General features: G+C 50.4%; 1 protein-coding gene across 13 annotated transcripts in view; it reads left to right on the top strand.

The window, feature by feature from the left end:
* Positions 1-1,415: 1,415 nt before the first annotated feature.
* NCOR2 (nuclear receptor corepressor 2) overlaps positions 1,416-21,225 on the top strand; it is a 226,709-nt gene continuing 206,899 nt past the window's right edge. For all 13 annotated transcript variants that reach the window (XM_030959051.1, XM_030959056.1, XM_030959054.1 and 10 more), the window contains exon 1: positions 1,416-1,574. The gene's annotated coding sequence lies outside the window, so the exon portion shown is untranslated. The remainder of the gene's footprint in view (positions 1,575-21,225) is intronic.

Here is a 21,225-nt window from a genome sequence, read left to right as displayed (position 1 = left end):
CAAAGGATGCTGCCCTGAGCCAGCAGACACACAACTGCCACAGGCACGGGAGGGCAACTTTTCCTGCTTTTTGTGACGCGCCAGGCTCATTTCAGGCAATTTGCCTGCTGCTCCTGGTGCTTGTGCTCGCACCGCGGCGTGCGCCCGTGCTTACAGATGGAGCGGGGTGACTCGAGGAGACCGAGCCCAGGCCTGGGAAAGTGCCTGTGCCCTGCAGCCCTATTGGGGCGAGGAATGCCGAGAGCTGCCCGCTCTGCTGCCGGGGAAATGCGGGGAAAGAGCAGCGAGGGCACCCCTGCATGCCCGCATCTGCTGCTGCAGCGGGGGTTAGGGTTAGGGTTAGGACACACTGAGGTTTTTACAGCTGCTGGAGCAGGGGAGGTTCGCTGGATGCTTTTCCAGCTGTTGGGGTCATGCATCACTCGTGGCAGGAAGAGGAGGGGACTCGCCTGGGGAGGGACGCCCAGCAGAGCAGCGGGAACAGCGAGAACTGAGGAGATGTGACCTTCCTCATCCTCCCGGCAGGATGGAGGGGAAGAAAAAGTGTGGAAAAGCAAGGTATTAGTTAAAATCTGTCAGTGACCTGGGTTGCCTCATACTGATTCCTGTGGGCATTTGCTTATTAATTGTTCCGATTTTCCTGCAAAGATACCACCCCGAGACGGTTTTTGATGCAATCGGGATCACAGCACAGACACTAACCCAGGGCTGAGAATGTGCATCACGGGGTCGTCTTCTGAAGCCCCCTACCTTCCTTTTGCGGGAAAACTGAAGTTTCTTAACTATGTTGTTGTGGAATACTCTGGACAATTTCTCGGGGCTGAATCTTTGTCAGGGCTCAGAAAACCGAGGGGTGCCCGACTTCCTCCTCCGAAATGTCCTAAATACCACCGGCACGAGGGGACTGTCAGCCAGCTCACACCTCAAGTGAGAATCCCTGATTTGTTCCCAAAACATCATCAATGACACGCAGGGACACTAACGCACCGGTAACGCTGGGAACACCGGCGGCAGCACCGAGGTACCCGGTGGCACTGACACAGCGCTGGCGGGGGTGCAGCCGGTGGCAGCGGCGGGTGACAGGGGCACAGCCGATGACAGGGTACAGCCGCTGTCGGGGTACAGCCGCTGTCGCGGTGTCGCGATCCGCGGCTCCGCCGGGTCCCGCCGGGCGCTGGGCGGCGCGGGCGCGCGCGGCCCCTTTAACGCGCGCGGGCGGCGCGGCCCCGCTCCGCCCCGCCCCGCCCGGCCCGGCTGTGGGGCGGCCTTAGGGACCGACCGAGACACCGAGCGAGCCACCGACCGAACGAGCGAGGGAGCCACCGCCGCCTCCCGCCGCGCCGGGGCGGGCACGGCTGGGCAGGGCTGGGCTGGGCGCTGCGGGGCCGGCGCTGCGGCGAGGGGCGGCCCGGCCCCACGGGCGGACGGGCGGCGCGGCTCGCAGCCCCATGGCTCTGGATTTATAAACACGGCGCAGATGGCGGGGCCGCGTCCCCGCGCCCAGCGCTGCCCCGCCGGCCGCTGAAGCGGGAGCGGCGGCGGCGATGGGGGGCGGCAGCTGCCGGCGGGATTAGGTGAGTCGGGAGGGGGGAGCCCCGGGGAGCCCCCGGTGCCGGGGTGCGGGCGGGCCGGGCTGGGGGGGCCGCTCCGCTCCGCTCCCCGCAGGTGGGGGAAAGGCGGCCGCGTTACGTAAAAATGAAAATGTGCCACGGGAGCTGCTCGCCGGGGAGAAACTTTCTCTTATTATTTTCTTTCTTTTTTTTTTTCTGTTGGTTTTGCTGGTTTTGGCCTCAAGGCAACGCGCCGCCCGGGAGCGCCCCGCACTTGGCAGACTGGCGGGGACACCCCTCTGCGGGGGGGGGCACCCAAGGGCATTTTTTACCCCCATTCCTCTTTTTTCCTCCTTTTCGTTCAATCCCGCTGTGTTTGCGGCTCTCGCCCCCCGCACGTTGGGGCAATGAATGAGCATCCGAGGGGCACCGGAGCGGCCCGGCCGTGCCCGGGGTGCGGGGGCACGGCCGGCTCCCGGCCATGAGGGGGGCACGGCCGGTCCCGGCCATGACGCGAGCTGCAGCGCTGGCTCCTCGGGCCGTGTGCTGTTCGCCGTGTAAATATTTACGGGAGGTAACTGAGCCGGGTGTCTGCAGGCAACAAGTGCACGTTTCTCTGAACCCCAGCTGAGGTCTCTGGAGTAATCGTTTTTTTTTTTTTTTCTGGTTTTTTGTTTTTTTTTTCTGTTGATTCTTATAATTTCCTGTTCCCTCTTCTCCCTCGGCCCTTTCTCCTGCTCCCTTGCCCTGACAATGCACAAAGAGCAGGCTGCAGTGGGTGCAGGCAGCTGCCTGCCATGTGGGCTGCTGCCAACACCACTGAAGCAGCAAAACCTGCAGGACTCGGGCTGGGGCTGCCCGGGGCCGTGCTGACCCAACAAAGCCATCGCTGCTTGCAGCGCTTTGAACCCTCGGGAAGCCCAGCCCGCTGCGGGCACTGCTGCCTGCGCCCGAGGTTGCGGCTGCTCCCTGAACTTTGTGTTTTGGGTCAGCTCAAGAATGTGCGGGAGAGGACAGTGCTGCTGGAGGTGATCTGTGCAGTGGGTGCTTCCCAGCCCCTCCGTTCACAGGCGTTTATGGTTTGAAATCTCCCTCGGTATTCCCGTGAAGCAAAGGTTGGCGTTCTGGATGCCTGAAAACCGTCAGGGTTTTTGCTGAATCTGGTGTTTTTAATCAGTTTGGTGGGTGTGATATCGTTCCACTGGTGTTCCTTGGTCATGTGGGGTGAGAGTTTTTCCATTTAGTATAGGTGTTTCATCAGCAAGGTTAAGTTTAGGTTTGCCGTGTGCTTTACTGATGAACACTTGGTACCACTACTGATTCATAAAGGGAGCCAGTGTGAGTTGGGACAACTGGGTGAGCATATCCCTCTCTTCTGGAAGTGGTGACAAAACTCTTCAAGGGCTCTAGTGAAGCCATGTATTCCTGGATGGTTTAATCAAATCGTACTTAATTCTCTGAGTTTCAGTGCTGATGTTGGGTGACTTTGGGATTTAGCTCAAACCTCCTGTGTGCCTGGGTCTGCCAGCTCTGTGCAGGACCTGTGCCTTGAGTGAGGAATTCAGTGAGCAAGGCTCGCAGAGTGTGTTGGGGTTGAGTCCCACGATGCCATGGGAGCGAAGTTTTGCCTGTGACAAATATTTTATAACTTTAGTTGAGTAAGTTTCACTGTGACAGAGACTCTTGCAAAACGTGTTTAGTTTATTGAAAGCAAATGCACTCAAACCTCGGTTTGTTGTTGCCAAAAGGGAAAAAGTAGAAGCTATTTTTGGTGTGAGAGAGGAGATGGGGCACGCACATGTCTGGGGCAGGAAAACACTGGTACTTTGTTCTCCTGGCTTCATGTGGGTGGTGGTTTCTGTTACTTAGCTGTGTGTTTCTGCCAAGTTGCAAAACATACCTGGTTCTGAAACCCCTGCGGAGGTCAAGGCTGGCTCTGGAGCTGGTGCTGGGCCCGTGTGGGAACACCTCCCACATCAGCATCTCCAGCCCTGGAGAAGCAGGTGGGTGCCTCTGCCTTCACACCTTGCAGCTCCAGGGAGGTGACTGGCATTTTTTTGTGACAGGATCTGCACTGAAACCATAAACTTGTTTCGTGCAAGCCGCCAGCCAGCTGCTGCTTGGCAATACTTTTCACTTGCTAATGGCTGTGGTTGGATTTGAACCAAGCTGCCTCCAGTGGAGGTTGTACTAATCCCTGGAGCCATCCTGCACTAAATCCAAAGAGGGTTTGGTTCAGGCCGTGTTCACGTCTTGTAATTAGGAGATGCAGTGTGGTAAAGGCAGTTTTGTTGTGTTTGGCAGCGATGGTGTGCATGCAGCTGTGCTGATAGCTGCACGTGGTGAGAGCTCCCCGTCTCATCTTCACGGCTGGAATTGGGAGAGGAGGAGATATCTTCATCTTTTGTGACATGGCTGTGAATTATTTGTCCCCCTTGATGGCTCCCAGTGTTCCTGGTTCTGGTTTTTAGTGGGCTCTGCTGCAATACAGTCCTTTTTGCAATGTGTTTGTCCTGGGAGAAACATGTTTGAAACTGACTGTAATTTATGTGCCTGAGATACCATCATGGTTGTGTCCCTGCGGGGGGAAGAAAGTTACGATCTTGTCAGTTTCTAGATGAGTGGGTACAGAAGGAGGATTAAATCGGTAACTTTTCCGAGGTGGGTTTTGGGTGGCAGATTTGAGCAGTTGTGAAGGGCAGTGGGTTGGAGGAGGGCCTTTGGGGTGCAGTACTCCCCATCCCTAACCCAGCGTCTCATTCTGACCAGATCGCTTCACAAGTCAGAAAACTGAGGCTGGTGGGGTTATGTGAAGTTCAATGTGTCAGAGCAAGTCTACTGGAGAGCTGGTGAAGAGTCTCTCTTTCTCCATGAGTGCTTTGCTTGTTCAGTGTGAGGGCTCGTTACTCCCAGTGGCAAAGTGCTGGTTTCCCCTGGGTTTTGTGCCTGTGAGCAGTGGTCCCTGAATGCAGCCCATGGGCTCGGCTGCAGGGGTGCACAAGGATGGAAATCCAGGCCAGGGTGTTCTTTGGAGCACTGTTATTTTTGTGCAGCTGCGTTTTTAGGAGCCGTGGCTCGCTTTAGTCTTCACTGAGAGTTCTCGGCAGAGAGCAGGGTCAGCTCTAATGGAGCTGGAAATGAGGTATAGCAGCACCTGGTCGCCTCTCTGATTAGTGACTGAGGCTTTTGCAGCTGCCTAAGGATTTGGGCATTGTGAGGTCATGGATTCTCATCGAGGCTGCTGTGGCACAGGCTCCTGCACGGCTTTGAAGGGCCCTTGCTGTGTATCGACATAGGAAGCAGCAGAGAATTGCTATTTATGGCTGGGCTTGTGCTGGCACACAGGTGTTGAGGTTTCTCATTTGCCCTGTAATGTCAAGGGATAGATCTTTGCATTGCAGTAGAAAATGGAAATGGGTATCATTTAATGAGCATGACTAGAGCAGAGATGCTTTCCCAAAAGGAAGGAAGATTGAAGAGGGAGCTGGAGCTCCAGAACAGAGGGCATGAAAATGCCTGTAAAAGCTTGATCAGAGTGAGGGATGGATCTGGCAGGAAGGGAAGGAGGACAGAAGAGCAGAAGGAAATGAGTGATTCGTCAGTTTTGGGAAGTGATCCCTGACCTGAACACGAGGCAGCTGCGGGACTTTTCTGGGAATTGAGAAATCTGGGCTGCACCCCCAGTCCTGCTGCCCACCCTACTTTGTCACTTCCCTTCTTGAGGCCACCAGTTCTCTGTTCCTGCCAACCTGCCTTTGGCAGCTGGAGTCTCTCTGGGGTGTGGAATGTTCCTACTAAAGGTGAGCAGGGTCCCCAGGAGGGGATGTTTCTGGTGAGCAGCAGTGCTCACACGGTAGCATCCCCCCTGCCACCTTCACTGTGTGAAGCTGAGAAGTATGACCTGGCTGAGGGTGGGCAGGTGAGGAGGCACTGGTTGCTGATGATCTGAATCTGGCTTGAAGAGGCCCAGAGAGGAGCCCTGCCTGCAGGGGAGAGCTGCCTGGCACTGGAAGAAAAGCAGTAAAGATGGAGGTGGTTGTCCATGGCTGTGATTGTGACCACAGTGCCAGAGCTGGAGGGGATTTGGGGCACAGGGAGGGGACAGGGAGAGCACAGCAGTGGTTATGTGCCTGCTGGGTGCTGATAATGGTTAGTGCTCTCTTTATAGCTGCGGAGCACTGAGCAAACATTAATGAATGTAAAGGATAGCAGCTCTGTCTAGTTACAGAGAAGGGAAGTTACTCCAAATTAACTTTATGATCCGTGAAACTGAAGGTTATTTAAAAAAATAATAACGTAAATGGAAATGCTGAAGTTTTTCAGAGTCGCTGAGTACACTGCTTGTTGTTTAATGCCTTCCATTTTTTCACTCCCAGTCTGTGTTTTTGGCTGGGGAACAAATTATAAGCAATATCAGCTTACGCTTGGATTTGAACCCGCATTGCTCTTAGTCAGCTGAAATATTTCCCCTTATCGCTGCTCCCATAATGTTTATTTTAGACCGGATAGCATCATGGCTTTTCTGCTCGCTGTAGGGAAGAAGCCAGTCTTTGAAATAGCCCAGCACCTTGGAAAGAAATGATCTCAAAGCCAGTTTGGTTTCTGAATGAGGTACAGCTTAATTTTCCACCAAGAGGTTTATGCGAGGCTGGATCCCAGAACGTTTTGCGGCATTAAAAACCCAGGAGGTGGCAGATGGATGAATTGCTGACAGATTTAAAATCGTACGACAAACATAAAGCATTGAGACGTGAGGCCAAGGCAGCAGGAAGGTTGCAGGGAGAAATGGAGGCAGAAAGGTCGAGTAAGTTATTCTGGGCAGAGGAAGATGTGCAAGCAAAGTGGGTTCAGCTGGGAGGGGAAGGGAAGGCCTTCAAGAGGAGGGATGTGTCCAGAAGTGTGTTCCCATCATAGCACAGGGAACCCTTCGTGCCCCGGGCTGATGGTGAGAGGAGGATGAGGAGGAGGAAGGGGGCCAAGCTGAGCATTGGCAGCAATGATGAGGCTGGGAGTGGGGTTGTCCTGGGAGGAGACGATGTGGTGGGGTCCAGATAGTTTCCTCCTGTGGGAAGTGATGTGAGGGAGAGTGCCAGCATGCAGGGAGGCCAGGGATGGTGTGGGTATTGTCTCTGGAGGCTGCAGGCCTGGCTCTGGCTCTCTGGGTGGGTGGTGCGTGTGTCAGGGAGGGAGGCAGAGCCGGCAGGATTTCCTCTCTGCAGCGCTGGCTCCTGGGTTAATAACTAACCAGGCAGTCTAGGTTTATCCTTTCATTGTGGAAGAGAATTATTTACATAATACCACTCCACGTAATCTTTATTTAGCATTGTTTCCCTGGCATAACACTGGACAGAGTGGCGGTGCCCAGAATGCAGCTTTGGCCAAACGTGTGGGAAGTTAACTCTTCCAGTTGGGTGTGCTTCTCTCTGCTTGCTCAAGGAACTGGCTGTAAACTGAATAAATACTTCAGTGAATAAATACTTCCATTTATCATGCAGTTTTTGGGACTTCTGCGTCCTCTAAACTCTGTTTTCTGCAGGCTCTGGCTGGTGCTCTGTGCTGGTGCCTGAATGTTGCCTACCAGCTTCTTAAGCAACACAGTTTGGGTTTGTCTTGTGCATGTTAGGGCAGGAGAGTACTTTGCAGTGTGCTCTTCCTTGTCTCTGTGTTGAAGAAGGCAGAAGGAAAGAAATGTGTCAGCCCGTGGGTGGAGGATGACAGGATTTGGGAAGGTTCCTGGTGCAGATCGTCCCATCGTCTGTGTTCAGCCCCTGAGGACTTGCTGCCTCCCAGGTGGGCAGGTTTCATCCTCCTCAGGGTGTGTTTAATTGCAAGGTCTGGAGGCTTAGGTGGTTGTGTAAAGAACTGGGGGCTGATTATTGCAACAGAGCACGGTGAAGGACAGAGCCCTGTGCTTGGGTATCAGTGGGATGTGGTGGGAGAATTGAATTGCTGAGTAGGATGACAGGCACAGTTGAGCTTTCTGAAAATCTGCCTGTGCCTCCAGCCATGCAGCACTGGCTGGAGAGGGTGGAGGGTGTCTTTTCCTCTGCACTGCGGGATGTGTGGGCTTCTAACAAGCTGTGGCAAACAATGGAAAGTTGGCTTTCTTCTGAAAATATTTTAAAACCTTATAAAATTACTCCAGCGGCTAAATTTTTATAAGACCAGCTCTCAGCTGCGTGGTACTTGATCACTTCATAAATAGCTCGATCTTTGGCCTCTGCAAACTTCTCAGACCTGTACCTGCAGTGCTGCAGAAGCCCTGGAGAGCAGTGGTTTATCAGTGGCAGCACCTGGCTCTTGCAGCAGAAGCTCTGTGTAAGTGTTTACTGCTGAGGCCGCGTGATCTCCTTGCTCTGATGTTGCAAGGAGCTGGTTCTGGGAGGCTGTGAGTCCCCAGTGGTTTGCACTGCATTACCTGATGGTGCAGGCAGGGTCTGGGCTGGATGTTGGCTCTGGAGGCCTCTCTGCCAGCCTTGCCGAGGGCGATGCGGGTCCTGTGGCAGTTCATGCTGCTGATGTGGACGTTGCTCACTCAAGCCTGAGACTTGCTGCAACAACGGTAGCTTGTATACACCCTCTTTGAACCAATTACACCTGGCAGGGCGAGTTTGGATCGGTGCTGGGACTGTGGCATTCCTGATCACTGCTTGAACAAGCTTTGTCTACTGCCTCCTCAAGCCCATGGTGTTAGCATCATGGGATTTGTGACATGGTGTGGTGTGTAAATCTTGGGTGTGTTTGATACCGCAACTGTGTGCTCAAGAAGTTTCTCCAGTGGTTTGGTAGGGGTGTTTTTATGACATCTTAACCTTAAATAACTACGTCCCCTCTTTGGTGTAAGAATTTCTTGTGTTTAGCAAATAACTACGTCCCCTCTTTCCTACTGGAAAAACTTCCTTGATCAAGTCCTTGCTTTTCTGTGGGTACCACATCATATAATTCCATTATTCCATTAATAAACTTTTCAAGCTCCATACTGAAAGCAGTTACAGCCTTTTTTTTCCCCCTTTGCTGCAGAGTTTCAAGCTCATGCCAGAGTGTCAGCTTCATTTCTAGGTCACCGATCTGCCCTTTCATTTCCCCCTCACGCTCAAGTTGGCCGGCTTGTTTTGATTTGGTAATATGTGAGGTGGTGTCCACAGACAAAACCAGGCAGGCCAGTGAAATTCAAGTTTCCCTGCAGCCTTGTTCCTGTTGTGTGTGTGAATAATAATTTCCAAATGCTAGACCAGAGGTGATTAAAAACTGTCAAAGAAATAAAATGCAGCAAAGTCTGCGTTACAGGAATCTGTGTGTTCAGTGTTTTGGGAGAACTCTCTGAACTGGCAGTGGAAAAAGCCTTCAGAATTCTTATTGAAGGCTTTCTAGTCTCAAATGTCCCTTATTCAGGAGGTGCTGCTGAGGCAGCCTGGGCATATCCAGGCTCTGCAGGAGGTTGGTTGCTGCTGTCTTGGGGGGGACCTGGAGTCAGTAGCTCTCCCTTTGTGGAGTTTGTTGGGATCCAGAGCTACAGTTGAGGTATTTTTGCATGCTGTGGGCACAGGCACCTGGGCAGCCAGCTCAGCTGCAGCCCCGTGGCTGGAGCTGCTGAGCGTGACTGGCAAAGGGCCGAGGGGTGAGATGCTTCTCTGCAGCCCGAATGGATGCTTGAGTGGAAATGAAGAGCTGAAAATCTTTCTGAGGAGTGGCACACGGTGTCTGTTGCTTGCTCTGAGTGAGTAGAGTTTTCTTTTTTTTCTACTGAGCTGCAAGGCAATGGGTATTCAGAGGTTTTTATGCAACTTCGGTGTTGGGACGTGAAGCAGTTGTCATGTCATCAGTTAAGATGTGTTGAGCATCCTTATTTTTGGAGCAAATGATCCTGCTGGCAGCATGTATAGGAGGTGTCAGCCAGCTCTTTTTTCCTTCTTCCTCTCTATTTTTTTTTTGCTTCATTTGTAGGTTTTAGTTTTGGCTTTCCTTTGATATCTTGACAGGGTTGCTACTTAAAAATTGTTGGGGTGGGTTTTTTTTTTGGGGTTGGTTTTTTTTTGTTGATTTTTTTTTTTGGCTTTTGATGTCTACGTGTCTTGAGATGCACATAAAGAGCTGCTGTGGTTTTGGTCCCAAACCCAGCCAGCTGCCAGCAGCGTTCCTGAGGGCTGTGTGGTGTTGGAGTGAAAAACACTGCAGGGTTTTGGGTTTTCTCCAGCATTATGAAACAGAAGTAAAGAGAGAAGTCAGCATGTACCTTAAGGGTTGTGTTTTTATTTTAACTCTCTCGCTGTGCAGAGCTGAGGTTTGCATCTTCTCCACCGAGACTGGCGCTCGTGAAATTTAACGCACTTCTGAGAATGTCCTTAAACTCTGCCAACAGCAGAGAAGGCTGAGAAATGGGGAATTTGCTTTGCCCTGAGGTGGAGGAGTTGTGCTGCAGAGGCAGACACAAGCACCCTGGTTGCTCCTGTTTCCCCTGCCAAAGGCGGAGTGAGTTTTGGTCTGGCTCAATGAGACGAGAGCTTTAAGCTCCATCTGTGTCTTATTTTTTTCTGCATTTTGCTCGGATGTGCTTTTTAAACGTCTGTGGATTTCTTCTCAGCAGGAGGTTTCAGTCCCCACACAATGTATTATTGTGTTTGCCCCGCTCCAGTTCCTTGTTTCATGCGGAAACACCTTGAACCTTTGGCTGAGTTGGGAGGTGATGGGTGCAGAGTGAGGCCCGTGGCTGCTCCAGGAACAGCGTGTCCGTGCACGACTGCTCCGCCTGGGCTCACCCGGCTGCTGCTCCAGGCACAAAATGTGTTTGGCTACCACAGGCACTCCCCTGCCTTCTGATCAGCCAGCCTGCACGCACTGATTTTTGTTTTAGAGGCTGATCCCCAGGGGAAGAACACCATACCCAGAAATAAGGAGTGTTCACACTTGCCTTTACAAACTTCTTGAGTGTTTTACCAACTAATTCTTAGGTAACTGAGGCTAAAATATCTATTGTAAAGGACACAGCCAGGAATGCTGCTATCCCTCCTATTCTTCACTCGTTCCAGTTTATGCAAAACTTGAAAAAAGTGCCTGTGCTGTCTTGGCCGTTTGCAATCTGCTTTATGAAGCTTCTTAACCAGCAGAAAAAAAAATGTAAATAAATAATAAATATAGTAGCTTCGCCTTGCAGCCTTGCCAAGTCAATTTGATGTGTGTTGAGGGGGCAGAACAATTAGAGAAGTGAATGGTGTTCTCCATGTTCTGTGCTCCTGTCACATGGCCACTCCCAGTTTTTTGGTAAGTGTAACAGAGAAATCTGTATGAACAACTATTTGTGGCACGTGCAGAGAAGGGGGGAAGCTGACAGCTGAACATTAACCTACTGTGAAAGGTGGGGCTGATGGTAACTCTTGGTGGGGTTGGGGCTGTCAGACAGGGGTGGTTCCTGCTCCCCTTTTTCACAGCTCACTTTAAGCTGTTATTTCTGAAATTGGGGGACTTTGGCTGTAGTGCTGGTTGAAGGAATTTGCCCCCTCCCTGCCTCTCAGCATGTTCCTATCACAGGACTTCTCTCTCCTGTTATTTTTGACGTGAGTAGCTGAATGAATGTCTTCACCAAGCGGTCATGGTTTTGTTTAAGTCAGTTCAAAGTATGTCTGCAAGGATGGATATGGAGCCAGGGGACACAGGGCCTGAAATCAGGGAAGAGTGGCTGTACTTTGCACAACCTGGTTGTGCTTCAAGCCTTTCTTTTGCAGGAGTAAATTCCACAGGACTGAAATTCCCTTCTAATAGTGGAGATATTTCCCCCAAACTTGTGCACAGACCTGTTTGCAGGCATGCCATGTGTCTCTCTCAATGTGGGACCACCAGTCGATTTTCAGCAGGTGACAGAGACCCTCAGGGAGGGTTCTCTTGGTGTTCCTGCCGCAGTTTCAGCTTGGGGTCAAGCTCAGGCACTGCTGTAGCAGCTCAGTCATTTCTGCCGTGGTCTGTGGCATTTGCTCCTTTTCTGTGAGCTGGAAATGAGGTGCTTGGTTGGGAGCGGTGATTGAGAACGTTCCTCTGCGGCAGGCTTGGGTTTTTCACATTGCTGCTGCTTTGTGCTGGCTGCTGCACCTTTGTTCCTGGAGTCTTCATGTGCACCCAGGAGAATCAAGTGCTCTGTGCTTGTGTGCTGTGGCCAGGGCCAACTGATGGAGGGCAAAGCTGGGCAGAAGCCATCCTCTGTGCTGTGGGGCAGCTTCTGCAGGTGTCAGTCCTGGCTCAGCGAGGCACCTGAGGAACAGAGGGTGAGAGGAGAGCGCTTTCCTCAAGGGAGTTTAAACCTGCTCTGCCACAGCAGCCTTGCTGAATTACAAATTGCTTTTTCTCTCCCACTCTTTTCTAAATCTGCTGCTGTTCCTGAAGTTGCAGTAGATTTTACTCATGGGTGCTGGTGCTTGGGTGAGTGTTTGTTGCAGAGTAGAGTTGCAAGTAACTGACGTGATGTTGATCATAATGTAACTAATGACACTTAAAATGTTTGTTTGTTTGTGATATGCTGTGGTCTCTTTCCAGGCTCTGGAATTGACAGACAAGCTTCAGCTGTATTTGGCATAGTGTTTGCAGAGATGGACAGCTTTCTGTCACTTCTTGACAGATAGGCATTGAATTTTTAAGAGAAAACAGAGCAGCTTTTTGATTTTCTCCCCACTCAAAACCAACCAGCCAAAAGCCAGGTGGAGGGTAGCTCTCGCATGCATTCTGTTTATTTTTATGTGCAAATGCATCTTCTTGATGTATCATTAACCTGGTTGAGCTCGGTGCTATTTTTAGCAGCCTTCTGGACAGGGAGCAGTTCCAGTAAAGGGTTTGTGAGCAGCCCAGCCCAGGGGCTGGCACAGAGCCCAGGGTGGCAAGTTCCTTCCTCCCTGCCTGCCCTGGGGGCCTGCAGGGGCTGGACGGGCTCCCCTGTCCCCAGTCCCACACAAGGAAATCTGTGTAAAGCATTGCTCTCAGCTCCTGTGGCCATGGTAACCGACTTGGATACATCAAACTTGACTAATTAACCTAATGGAGAGTGGTTTCCAGGCTCAGTCTCTCCCCTCGGATTTCAGAGCTGAACTTGTGTTGTCTGATCAGCCGGCACAGACTTTTTCAGAGTGGTTTCTTTCCCAGGTTTCTTTCCCAGGTTACTTTGAACTGGAGAGGATGGCTCAGATCAGTCTGATGTCTTGGGTCAATCTGATCAGACTTGGATCAGTCTGATCTCTTGCTTTTCATTCCCCTCTCTGGGTAATCCCTCAGATTCCCATGGAAGGAAGGTCCCAAACTCAGATGGCGAAAACTTGCTCTGATTTTTTCCTTGGACTGGATGAGATGAAAGTGGATGCTTTCCTGCATCTCTGCTGTTTCTGTACTGCAGGATCTCTGCCACCCTGACTTTCTGTTTAAAAATCTGTGAAATCCTCAAGCATGAAACAAACCAGCACATCCTGGAGATGTCTGTGCACATCTTCAGGTCCCCTCATCTTAATGTACTAGTTAAAGGCATTGCTGCTTTGCACTGTTTCTCCTGGGTTTAATTATTATTTCAGTGATTGGAACAGCAGACTGCAGCAGGGACTTAAAGAGTTCATCCTCAATTAAAAACCACCCTGTGCCAGGCAGATAGCAGCAGGCAGCTCTGCTATTCTCAAGTGTCTCCAGCAGTCCACCGAAACACCATGTGATTGGCTCAGTTGAGAAATCTGAGTAGGCAGAAAGCAGTTTCTGGGATAAACCTTGTGAGTGCTTCTCAAAATAGCCTGAAAGCAAGGTTTTGCTTTCCACAGCCACTCTTGGTCCTTGAGGCTGGTCAGAATTTTTTGTGGATTACTAAATATTGCGAAGGTCTGATCTTCAAAAACCATAAAATCCTTTTTCTTTTTCTTCTCCTTTTTAATGCTGCCTCTGGTATGTTTAAACTTAAAGGATTTGCATTTTCATGTCTTTTTTAGCCTTAATTGTAAGTACTAGGATTTTCCTTACTTGCTGCTCCAGCTTTTTATATTTTTCAGCAAAGCTGATGACCTCGTGTTTGACCCTTGGAAACCTCTTGGGCAGCCCAGCAAACAAATGTGGTGTGAGAAGAGCACATGATAGTAGCCTGAGCTATTACACTGGTCAGTCATTGACCAGGACTCTTGTTTTTTTTTCCTTTGAAGATTTGCTTAATCGTTGGCATTGCAGCCCCTGCTGTGCAGGGCACCTGGAGGGGTTTGCTGGCTGCTCCCCGTGATGTCTGAGGTGGCAGGGGGGCTTTAGAGAGTCCAGCACTGTAATCAGGTTTTACTGGGGAAGAGATTGTCATTGATATCCCTGGGATTTGGCATCTATATAAATACTCCAGCCAAGCTCTGTTGAAGTGTGCAGGTTCATGTCAGTTCATTTGTCTGGGAATGGGACTGGGAGCATCTCACCACCATGATCCTTGTGTGTGATTTCTGTTCCCAGTATAACCCACAACCCGCTGAGGGTAAATCCCTGTAAATGCTGGTGCAGCTGGGAATGACTGCTTCAGACATGGCTGATTTTAGGGGATAAAAACTGCAAGGCTAAAAGTGATGAGGACAAGTGCCCATGGGCCAGAGTGCTGCATGAATGACTAAAAGCTTGTGAAGCAGCTCTGAAATCTCAGAGCTGGGAGTTGTTTTTCCACCCTTGTTTACTGTGGTACCTCTGGGTGACACAGAGCGTTCAGCAGATGCTGCTAAACTGAATTCTACAGCTGAATTGACACTGGAGAAATGAGAATTGCTTCTTTTTGTTCGGGAAAAAATAAATCTGCTTTTATCACATCCTTGTTATCCTTACAGCTTGTGGCTTGGAAAATGAGAGAAAATTGATAGTGAGGTCTGAGTGGCATGTGAAGAGAGGTAAGATCCTGGCTTTCTGTGGGCCTCATGTCATGAACTTTCTTGTCCTTTGTGCGTTTGCTGATGTGTCAGTGGAACTGAATTTCACTGGCAAAAATGTGGTTTGAGTGGATATCTTAGATTAACTCTCAATTGCCTGCCTAAGGGTGATTTTAAGCCAGGCTTCCAGCAGCATCCCTGCTCTTGCTGTGTCTTTGGCTGTTGCTCCCAGACTGGCTGTCTGCACCAGGGGCTGTCTGCAGAGAGCAGCCTGTGTTCTGTGCCCACGTACTGTGCAGAAGCCATGAAAAATGTTCTTCAGATGACAGTGATTTGGGGTAGCTCTAGAAAATAATTTTCTGCTGGTGGATGGTACCAAACTATTTCCTTTCACCCCCTCCCTCCCTTCCCCAAAACAAAAGAAGAGATGAAAGGATTCATTAGGAATTATTCACTCAGCCCTGCCGCCTGTCTGAGATCTGGCTGTCTGCGTTCATCCCCCAGCTCAGGGAGGGTCAGAGGGCATCTCCCTGGGGAGGATTTGCTGTTGACTGAATTGCACTCTGTCATTATCCTGCTGGATAACGAGTGCAGTGGCCTCATTGGCACTGGCTTCAGAAAAAGCACGGTCATCTGCATGTGGCCTTGAGGCGGGAGGAGAAAACCTAAGGGGAGCAGAGTGGAAAACCTCATCTTGTGGGAAAGATCTGGGACAGGCCAGGCAGCTTGGCACAGTGGTTTTACTTGCTGTGTGATGCTGAGCAGGTCTGTAGCTGCTCTGGACCTCTGTGTTATCTTCTTGGAGGTTGGGGGACACAGCAAGTAGTTTTAAAGGACAAAATTCCATCTGGTAAGGTGAAACTAGTTAAAGCTGCTCCTGTTTTCTTCAATAGAAAATGTGGTATTCTTGTGACACAGTTTGAGATATTTTAATGAGATTTAAACATTTTTCCCCTCTTTGTTTTGTTTTCAAATAGGTTTCCTGAAAGAAAAACATACAAATCCCCCTGAGCTAATTGGTGTGTGATTTGAATTCAGCTGCTACCTTGGAAGAGCTTTTCCAGCAGCTGATCTGAAAACAGCCTTTCCCACAATATTGTGGGCTGTCAGTCAGTGCTGAAGGATCTTGAAGTTGCTGGTGGGAAGGAGAGAGATGTGTTTTGTTTGATATGCTGCATCTTTTAGTTTGAGTGTCATAAAATACTGAGAGATGTGGGAAAGACCCTAATGGAGAGGAGCTAGCAGAGAGATAAAAGTCATGGTAGCTGGAAATGTGTAAGAAACAGTTGTGGGTGCTGGAGCCTGTTGGGCTGGCTGAGGAAGTAGACAGACCTGAAGAAAATTTGCATTTTAAGCACCAATTTCAGATGTTACCCACTGCCTGGTGCCTTGATCTTCTGGCAGCCACAGCTTAGAAGGGTTTAATGCTGTGCCCTTGCAGCACGTGGCTGCTGAAGCACGCTGGGGGTGGCCAGATGCAGCCCTGTGAAATAAAGTATTAAAGCTTCAAATGTTGGCCTTCATTGCCTTCAGGCTAAGTCGGTTCCCTGGAAGGCGCTGTGATGAAATTGCTGGCCCAGGTAATTTGTGTCCTGATGATGAGCAGCAGAGAGGAGGGCAAGAGTTTGTGTGCCTGCTTATTGCTGTCATCTGTCTTGCAATCAGGTATTTATGAAATGGCCTTTTGTGTTGCAGTGCGGGGTGTGTGAGTGCATATTTAAGTGTTTAGTAAATATACTCAGTTGCTAGATTGGATCAAATCATCCTCTTAACAAATATAGACAGTGATGTTTTGCATCTGGGTGTTTTGACAGTCAAGTACAGGAGGAGGTGGTCTTAGTGAGTTTAACATCTTGTACCCGAAGCAGGGCAATAATTGCTTAAAATCACTGTAATTCTGCTGCCAGCATTAAAGGATATAAAATTATCCTGTGCTGTAATAAATAAAAAAAATTACTGCTGCCTGGAAAAGTCTTGTTGCTCTAATCCAGGACAAAGTGTGTGTGACTGGTTGTGAGTCAGTTTAATTTCTTCTGGGGTCTGACCCTCTGGATTCCTATTGCTGCAAGAAATCCTCCTTGGAAGGCAATCATCCCCAGGCTGGTGCTCAGCTGAGCGATGCATGACCAAGTAGTAGCTTGGAGCATTTATGAACTAGGGCAGAAGTAGATCCCTTATTCAGACAGAGCTGTATAAGCCTCCAGTGCTCTGTACTAGGCCCCAAATTTGCCTACATTATAAATAAGTCTGTGGCTGTGTGCTTGTGTGTTTCTTTTTTTAAGCTGAAGGCAACCCCTTAAGCTCTTTTCTGCAGGTCTGTTCAAGCTGGGGCATGGGGAATTCCTAAGAGGATTATCATGGTTTACTTGATACAGAACTTGAACTTGAGCAATGGCTTATCTTATCAGTGATAAAAGACATGGAAATGAAGTTTACGTAACCGAAGAGGCCTTGAACTGTGGCTTTTTTTTTTTTCCTGGAAACTGGAATGACAGATCTCCTGAGTTCTCTGCTCACAACTGCAGTGTTTGTTATCTGGTGTGTACTGTCTGCTTACCACTGGCATTTATTTCCAGTGCTGTGTTTGGAGCTGTCCTGTGAAAAAAAGAAAAGGGGTTGAGGCAGAGGCTCAGCAAGAGGAGTTGTGGGCATTTTCTGCTTCTGCAGAAAGCTTAGTGTCCTTGCTGAAAAGATTGGTGCCATGTGGCTTGGTTGCAAGCCCCTGTGCTACACTGAGCTCAGCAGGTGATTTGAGAACAGCAGAGAGCAGATCCACTTCACCTGTGGCTGTGAGCACGGGGCTGGAAAGGCTCCAACCTTGTGAGTGAATTTTACCCTGGGAATAGATGGAGATGTCCTGTCTGTTCCCAGTGGCAAAAGTAAATGAGTGGGGAGGGCCAGGATAATCTCTTGGGTGGCAGCTGGAAAATGAATGCAGACAAATGAGCACTGCTGTGCTCTGGCTGTGCTGACTCTGGCACAGGTGGATGCAGTGCCCAGCCCTCTGCAGGGGTGAGGGAGCTGCTGCAGCACCCAGCAGCTGCTGGAGGGGGAGAAAGGCCTGAGCATCAGAGCTCTGATCCTGCTGGAGGTGCTTGGATGGGCTGAGCAGCTGCATGCACAGCAGGGCTGCAGAGCAGGACAGCCCGGGCCACCTGCTCACCTGGCCCTCTGCCCCCTCCCCTGTACAGGGGGGGATCCACGGTGCTCAGCAGGCAGCTCTGTGAGCAGGCATTAGCAAGGAGAGAGGAGCCTTTCCACCCTGCCAGGTTACACTGGGTTTGCCTGCCCCGGTGTCCTACACCTGCTTTGTCTGTGCTGCGTGGGAGGAATTTTATTTTTTGAGCTCTTGCTGTCACAGATTGTGACAATGCCACAGAGGCCGTGCTTCCCACAGAAGGACTCAGCAGACAGTCGAAGGCTGGCAAGCTGACAGCACTTATTAGAGGTAACCTTCAGGAAATGCCACACACAGCCCTCGCTGAGCTTTCTGGCTCCAGGCACATACAGTATTTACACCACGCTTCTTGAGTTTCCCTGAAGGCTCTCAGCCTGCAGCTGCCTCTCTGTGCTCTGCCACCTGCCCTGTGTCCTCATGCTCCAGTGCCTGGGGTGGGTTCTGGCTGCTGGGCTCCTCTGGCAGCAGCCCACCATGCTGGGGGGGCTGTGACACCAGCTCTTCCTCTGTCCTTTGGCCTCCTAAAAGGTGCTTGTCATAATCCAGTTCTGGAGCCTGGGATAAAGCCAGCACCAAGTTTTCACAGGGGATGTGTGCAGGGATGAGCTGTTAAGAAGTGCAGTCCCTTGCACAGCAGCCCTTTGTTAAAATGCAAGGGAATTACACAGGATCAGCTCTTTTGACTGAGCAGGTGACTGCCTTGAGTGGCTGTGTGTGGAGTTAAAAGCCAAACCCTAAGTATTAAGATTTGAAAAATTTTTCTCAGGTTATCTTGATGGTGTTTTTTCATCCTACATGGGGTGGGAGGAAGGAAATGTGATACTATCTGGTTCTAGTAAATGACAGTGCTGAACAGCACCTGAATACTTTGTGGTGCCAGAGCCTGGACTGGGTAGGTGTGGGGAGGCAGTGCTGGGCATCCCATTGGGACATTTGCCCCAAAACCAGCTCAAGTATTTTCTTTGTTTCCTGGCTGAGAGGCTGGGGAAGGTACATCTGAAGGGTGGGCTTTCAGGATGTGCTAAAGCCCCCAGAGTTGGTGGCTCATGTGTCTCCTACAGACCCAGAAGTGATGTTTTTCCAGCAGCAGGTGGCTGGAGTTTGATCCACCCACTCTCATCCTGCTGCCTCTAGTGTGCTCTGCTCCCCTCAGTGAAGGGTCAGCTGTGATCCTTCATGAGTGGATCTGCTGTATGAGAAGCAGAAAGAAGCCTGCTGTCCTGCTGGATGTTACCTGTTTGGGGAGATGGGAACTCCCTGCTGCTTTGCCCTGGTGGAGATGTCCTCTGGGATACACCAAAACCTCTTTTGGCATGTGCACTTAGAGAGGTTTCTTACCTGCTACCTTGTGAGAACTGTCAGAGGGGAAACCCATGGAGTGGCATTAAAATCTCACTTTATTATTGTTAATTTCCCATAATACTCAGGCTTGGAGGGCCTGGTTGCTTGGCCTTACTCGGTGGGGAAGGGCAGGACAGACTGCCTCAAGCTGAGGTCCCTTGGCTGTGTCAGCTCTGAATCCTCTGCTCCTCTGGTGTGGATTTAATTTCCACGGTGCTGCAAATGCTTCCCCAGTGCCCAGCTATCAATTGAAAAGCAGTGGGGGGGTCTGCAGGGGGGTGGTGATGGTGGGGAATGACTTGTGGTCTCCATGGCAACCCAGAGACCATAAATGGATCAATGTGCTGTTCTGCACCATCTGAAACTCCAGCGGCTCTGGCTAAATCTGGGGGCTGCCTTTGCCTGCCAGATCCTGCTGGGGGGTCATTGGTGTGAGCCTGCTCAGCCCCAAAGCCCTCCCATCAGCCTGCCTCCAGCATCTCTGGGTTTGCCACAGAGCAGGGGGGGTTTGGGCTGGAAACCCACACTTGGCACGTGGGGATTTGGGTGTTTAGAGCTGCACCACTGCCTTGGGTTTAGGTGCTGTTATGGGCAACTGGCCAGGCATCCCAGTCCCTGGGTTTGGAAAGGGTGAAGACAAATGGCTGGCTTCCCTTCCAGCACTTTTTAAAACCTCCAGCTCTTTCTGCACAAGCACAGTGAGATTTATGTTTTTTGGTTTTTTTTTCTGTGAGTTAAAGGCTCAGAATCCTGGATTTGGTTTGTGTTGGGGTGGTGGGTAAGGACAGCTGCCTTTGTTCTCACTTCTGCTTCTGGTGGTGTGGATAAACAGAAAATCTGTCTTCTGAGCTGCTGCTCCAGTGTTCCCAATGACCACATTTACCTACAAAAGAATACATTGATCTTCCCCCACTAGATTTCAGAATAACTTGCCTGGTTCTGGAGTTTCCAATCCATTGCTTTTTAAACAAGAGTCCTTTCAGTGCTGAGGTCTTTCACATGCTCTGGAGTAGGTTCAACCAGAGACTCCCCAGTTCCCAGCCAGGAGCAGGGACGGTGTGACTGGAGCCAGTGGAAGGCAGTGGCTGTGTGCTGCTGGCTGGCTCAGCAGCACTGTTTCAGCCCTTGCTTTTCTGGCTGTGTGAAGGGATAATCCCAGGTGTCTCCAGTGCTTTGAGTGCTGCAAATCTAAGGGACTACTTTGTTTTGGTGTCAGAGGTTGGCTGTGGTGATAAGGATCTGTGCAGACAGGCTCAGGATCTGAGGCATTGCTGGCCTGGGCTGCTCTCACATCTGGGGGCATCAGTGCTTCTCCCTTGCAGCAGGAGCAAAACTGTTGCCTTCTATTTTGCAAAGGGGCCTGGAGAGATGAGTTGCCAGAGGCTGCACCTGAGGCTTGTGATGAAGCTGGGAGCACCTCACAGAGCTCTTGAGCTTGAGTTTTCTGCCCAGACTTACATCTGAGATAATCACTGGTGTCTGTAGTGCTCTTCTCACCTTGATTTCCAAGTGCCTTTTGGGATGATTGGAGGGACTTTGATTCCTTGGCCAAGTCTGTTTGGGCAGGGATATGGGTGCATTTCACTTCTAATTTGTGGTGTTATGTTTGTAATTTTGTTAATGCAGACAGGGAGACCTGCTGTCTGCAGTGGGGTGGAAATCCTCAAAGTATGCTCTGAAACCACTTTCTGTTGTGGTTCTGTCTGTCCAGCTCTGCCTGTAGCCCCTGGCATGTCCCACAAGCTGCTAGCAGGGCAGTTGCCTGTCACACGTCCAGAGGCCCCCTCTGGAGATCACTGTTGCTGTTTCTAAAGGCTCAGTAGTGGGACAGTCTGGCCAAATGATCTGAGCTCGTAATTCTGTGCAGTGCAGTGCTGAAATGTCCAAGAAATCTGCCATCTCTGTTGCCTTGTGAATAATTTATGGATCTCTTGACTCCAAGCTCATAAAAATCGATAACTCTTCGTGGATTTTTTTTTCCCCAGCAGCAGCTTGGTTAAATTCTCCCATTCTTTTGAGCTGCTGATATTGAAAGGCTGTGGCTTGTTCGCTTACCCTGAGCCATGTTTTCTTTTTCACAGCAAAATTGATCCAGGCTTTTCCACAGAGCTGTCTGTTGCTGTTCTTCACCAGGGTGTTTGGCTCAGGTTACTGAAGGAGACAACCTCCCTGCACCTTTTCCATGGGCTATTGCAAGTGTTTGGGCTGTTAAAACTTCTGCTCTGGGGCAAAGCTGCAGAGCTTGGGGAGGTCAAAGTGCTTCTTGAGTGTTGTGCACTGGCTAAGAAGAGGTTTCAGCAGCTGCTGGGAGCAACTG

Source organism: Camarhynchus parvulus, chromosome 15, assembly GCF_901933205.1.
Source record: "Camarhynchus parvulus chromosome 15, STF_HiC, whole genome shotgun sequence".
Taxonomy (NCBI): domain Eukaryota; kingdom Metazoa; phylum Chordata; class Aves; order Passeriformes; family Thraupidae; genus Camarhynchus; species Camarhynchus parvulus.
The sequence above is the reverse complement of the archived record's forward strand: the minus strand, read 5'-3'. Positions and strand labels throughout refer to the sequence as shown.